Here is a 5,776-nt window from a genome sequence, read left to right as displayed (position 1 = left end):
ATGTCCTGTTTTGAATGATTAATCACATTTCAGTTCCGTATCCTGTCTTAATCACATCCTCCCTTTGTGACATCCTCCCTTTGTGAATTACATCCTTCCTTTGTAACAAATCCCTCCCTAAAAAAGAGAATAAAAGGCTGCGGTAGAGGGAGTTCTGTATGCAATGCTGGCCAATGCTGGGCAATGCTAGGCAATATGTTTACAGATCTGTCTACCTGCTAGCTTGCATCATATCTGTGTATCTGTCTTTTGTGTATATATTTCGTCTCTCTCTTTCTCTATCACTTTCGCTGTCAGATCTCCCTTCTTCGTGACACCCACACTTCCTTGTCGAGGTGGGACCCCGACATAGGATCTCGACAAGTAGAGCACAGACATGACCTTTATACACACTGGAATACCAACAAAGTCATGTTCACTTGATTGAGATACTCATTTTATCATGATGGTTTGGAACCATATCTGCAATATCTCCAAAGCATGCCTAATAGTTACTAGAAGTAATAATTTTTGTAGTCATTAGAAGTAATAACCATGGTAATCTGGAAATGAACTCGTAATATCTCCAAACAATGCTTATAGTCGTTGTTGTTGTTAAATGATGTTGAGAGAATTCTGACTTACAGCAACTAGATAGGGCTTCTGAGGTTGTAAACCTTTGTGAGAGCAGAAAGCCTCATCTTTGTCCATGGAATGGCTGGTGAGCTCAAACCATCCACCTTGTGATCCACAGTCTGGTGCTTTTGTACAGAGCTTAGATGTAAAAAATTCTGTGTAATAATTATGTAGAATAAGACCTTAAAGTCTCTCTATATAACTACATGAATTTAAAAACACAAAAGGGTCTGTATATCATAATTATGCAATAATTCCTCAGTTATAAATATGATTAGGTTCCAAAGATCAGCTCATTAAGTGAAAATTGATGTTGGGCAAAAATGGAGGACCACACCAGATTGCAAAACAGAGGATGACTACCTTATTGCATTACCATCAAATTATATCATTACATAACTGTTCAAATTTCACCCTTGCATAACTGACAAATTGAGAACCATGGTCTGGCCATGTTGACCATTTGTTACTCTAGCTTCAGACTTTGGAATTCATTGCTATCAGACATATATCATTCATGCACAAATTGTAGGATGGCAGATTTTTGCTATTATCATAAATGTGAAATATCAGATAAAAACATAGCCAATAGGTGAGGAGGACTCCTGGTGAGATGCCGTAGGATCAACACGGGACTATGAATCACAAGATCAACAGTTCAAACCCACCAGCTGCTCCCCAGAAACCCTATACAGGGTCGCTATGAGTTGGAACCTACTCAACAGCACTTAACAACAACAATATGTGTGTACTATAAGTAAAAATATCAGCGAATGAGAGTTGTGGAATTAGTATTTGAAGATAATAAGTTTTATATGTATATTTTAGGAATAAAATTTAGATTTAAAAAAAATTCCATTTATCAAATTTGATGTTTTGTTTTACTTTTACGATAGATTTATGAAGAGCCTGAAAGGGAATGCATTGATATGTAGAGCATTTACTCCTATAAATGAAATAACGAGTGATATTTTACTTATGTTTTTCATTATTTTCCAAATATCTGTAGTTTGCATTATTAACTTTCTGACCAGAGATAAAATATAATTTGCATATTTTTTTCTTGGAGGCCTGAAGTTTGAACCATTAATCTAAAAATTGAGTGCAATATATATGGAAAGAAAACAGCCTAGGCAACCTAGGAAATATTATCTGAAGGTAATTGAGAACCCCTGAAATGGTTGCTACCAATTCAATTCAACAAACCATGGCTCCATATAATAAACACTGGGCTGTGAACCACGAATCAGTGGTTCAAGTCCACCAGGAGAGAAAGATGAGGCTTTCTGCTTCTGCAGTGATTTAAAGCCTCAGAAAACCCTATACAGGGTTGCTATGAGTCAGAATCAACTCAATGGCACTTAACAACAACAACAATTCAACAAATGGACATATGATGAGGACTTAACTGGGTACTAACTGCCGTGAGAAGATCAGGGCACAAGGGTGATGTTGTAATAACTAGTTTATAATCAATCATTCTCAATACCATGTTTAACCCACTAGCTAAAGATTATTGATCTGTGGTTTTAATTCATACCATTGGTATGAAAATCTATAAATTAAGTCTGCATATTTAACAAAAAAAATGGTTTAATTCAAAGACCATTTCCATTTATTTAATGAAGAATACATATATTACCCTTTATTGAACTTCAAGACCATATTTAAAACTAAGGTTTGCCATTGTTTCCACTTTGTCCAGGACCTCAGATTCCTTTCTCTACATATCTGCATGTGTTGTTAAAATACAAAGGCAACAATGATAAGATAAATCCTCACTGTGTATTAGGAGCATTTTTAATCATCTCATATGCATGTGAAAGCTGGACAAGGAATAAGGAAGACCATAGAAGAGTAGATGTATTTGAATTTTGGTGTTGATGAAGCATATTGAAAGTACCATGGACTGCTCTGCCAGAATCGCAAACAGACCTGTCTTGGAAGAAGTACAGCTGGAATGCTCCTTAGAAACAAGGATGGAAAAACTTCATCTCTCATTGGTTGGTTGTGTTGTCAGGAGAGAGCAGTACGTGAGAAAGACATTATGCTTAGCCAAGTGGAAGTTCAGCAAAAAAATAGACACCTCAATGAGATGGATTAGCACAGAGGCAGCAACAATGGGCTCAAATGTTACAATAATTGTGAAGGTGGCACAGAGCTAGTGGTATTTCATTCTGTTGTGCATAGAGTCCATATGAATCAGAACTAACTTGTCAGAACCTAACAATAACAACAATACGAGCATAGTTCATAATAAAGTACATGGAAAGGAAACACTTTCACATGGTCCTACAGCCTTGTTGAAAGGCTGAACTTAGAGCCCAAGGGTAAGTGGTTTTCCCTTATGGATGGCCCAATGCATCAGAGATTCCTTCCAAGGCAAGAACGCATGAAGAGGAAGTTAAATGCACTTCTAATTATCAATTACTCTCCAGAGGAGATGATCCTTAAGAGAACCAAAAACTGACTTATTATTTCCATATCTTCATGAAGCTCTATGCCAAAGGTTGTATGTCATGACCTAAACCAGGGAGAAAACCTAACTATGACACTTTCATGTCCATTATTTCACTTATGCCATTCAGCTCTTATAAATCCTGAGGAAACAGAAAATATTTAAAGATAAGTTATTTAATGATTTTTATCTGCCTCTTCTTTTTCCCACACAACATAGACAAAAAAAAACATAACTTTAACTTATATTTAACTTGATGATTTTACTGTATATCTGTCACACCTCACAGAACTGTACACTCAAAAGGGCAATATTTTACTGTATGTATGAAAGCCAAAACCAAACCCACTGCCATCAAGATGATTCTGACTCATAGTGACCCTATTGTTGTTGTTAAGTGCCATCAAGTCGGTACTGACCCATAGCAACCTTGTTTAGGATTTCCGAGGAGCAGCTGGTGAGCTTGAACCTATAGGACACAGTAAAAATGCCCATAGAATTTCCAAAATTATAATTCTTAACAGAAGCAGACAGCTACATCATTGTCTCATGAAGTTGCCTGGTGGGTTCTAACCAGTGACCTATGGTTAGCAGTAGAGCATTTTAACTACTGCTCCAACAACACCCCCTTATGTGTAATATACTTCAAAAGACCATATTTGACCCTCACAAAAATTAATGTCTGTGAAGTCCTCTCTTAATTGTCAGACTCAAACACAGGGTCAGTTTATTTTTCTGTCCTCGTCCAAAGGTTAATAGTATGCTCATTACCAATCAAATCCTCTAATACCCATAATTTTAGAGAAAAAAGCTGTGTTGATACAGTAGTAAAACTGTGTCCTGCCTTCCAAAGGGAAAAAAAAGCTACTCCTTCCAAAGGAAAAAAAAAGCTACTCCTACTATTTTAAATCCACATACCCAAATATTTTGAAATACAAACTTTTGCTATAACTCTGGTTTTCCCCATTCTTAATAGTGTGGTGATTGGTGGTTATGCGCCATGGAATCGGTTCTGACTCATAGCAACCCTGAGGCTGTAAATCTTTACGGGAGCAGAAAGCCTCATCTTTCTCCCATGGAACAGCTGGTAATTTTGAACTTCTGACCTTAAGGTTTGCAGCCCGCTTTGTAACCACTACGCTACAAGAGCTCCTTTCTTAATAGTGTACAGAGATTTATTTTTATACCACGAGATTTATTTTTATATTTTATAATAGTAGTTGATTTTTATTGCGTGCTTTCCATGTGCCTGGCAATATGCTAAATGATTTACATTTATGATTTCAATTAGTGCTCATAAGTATAAGATAGGTTAATACTATCCTTTGTATTTTCTAGAAAAGGAAACTGAGAGATCAGTGACTTTCCCAAAGTCATAATAATAAAAAACAGAGTAGCCTGGGACTCAAATTCAGAATGTATGTCTCTAGCTCTTAAACACTGATCCAATGTTCATCCAGTAAAAATCCAGTTTAGTTCTAAGAATCAGTACTGCCAGAATATGCAAGAGCAGGCTAGTGCCTAGATTTAACACGTATGACTGTATGAAGTCCCTAATGGTCTTTTTTGCTAGGATCCTTTATATGAAATAAAGAGTCACATGGTAATGAGTTCAAGGGAGCAATGGGCAAGACTATAGAATCATTGCACACTAGAGATCTTCAGCTACCTTGCATTTTATCAAGCTGATACTTGTCTTTAAAATGAGCCACCTAGAGGACCAGAGAGATAAAGTGAATTTCTAGGGTGAAAGAGCTAGTCGGTTAATATGGCAGGCTAAAACAGGAATCCAGGTCTTCTAGTGCCTGAGACACTGTTTTTTTGTTTTGTTTTGTTTTTGCTCATCGTCACATCCTGCCTTACTTAAGATAAGTGTGTACAAAGAAAACTCACCTAAAGTACAAAGACACTTTGTTTTCATCAATACTTGTCTTGATTCTACAAGAAAAAAAGGTAGATTTGAGTTCAGGGATGCAGTCATATTGCTAGGACTCCATCTACTATAGCAGAAACAGGTCTCATTTGGTAAGAAAAAGACGGGAAAGTTTGACTAAATCATAGTAAAAAGTTTACCCAAATCTTTAGCTTAATATAGATCCCAACCATAGCAGAAGGTACATTCTTTCTTTGCAGGTTCTATGTTTTAGTGTCTTTCTCTTTTGTATCTATTTTAGATCTGAAAGTTTCCTTTAAAAAACAGAATGCAAATGTTGCTGTCTCTTTGTTGTCTTGCCTTGACTGTAATGAATATCAGACATTACAGCTCCATGTTTCTTGTCTTTATTCTCAGTTGTCTCTCTAGACTCCTTCTTAAAGTACAAGGTAAACTCTCCCCAACTTCTTCATTTCTGGAAATGACAAAAGCAGAGTCCTGCAATATGGAAAATGAGTGACCACATCAGTCAAACGTAGACTATCCAAACCTTCACACAATGTGCTCTACTGTGTGAAGCCCTCAGTGACCTCTCCACCTGCAACGTGGATTTCTACACACTCCTCAGACTCAAAAACCTCAGGAAAAGTAGCCTTTTACTGAGAAGTTATAGATATATCTGTCTGCATGGGTATCAAGGCACATGTTTTTGCAAAATATCCCCCAACAAATATCAGAAAGTAATGCTTCAATAATCTTAATTAAGAACTCCTTGGGAGAAAATGGAAATATAAAAACAAAGTTTAAAGTTAACAATTCTAGAAACTTAC

This window comes from Chrysochloris asiatica, unplaced genomic scaffold (genome assembly GCF_000296735.1).
Source record: "Chrysochloris asiatica unplaced genomic scaffold, ChrAsi1.0 scaffold00075, whole genome shotgun sequence".
Classification (NCBI taxonomy): Eukaryota; Metazoa; Chordata; class Mammalia; order Afrosoricida; family Chrysochloridae; genus Chrysochloris; species Chrysochloris asiatica.
This window is presented reverse-complemented; position numbering follows the sequence as displayed.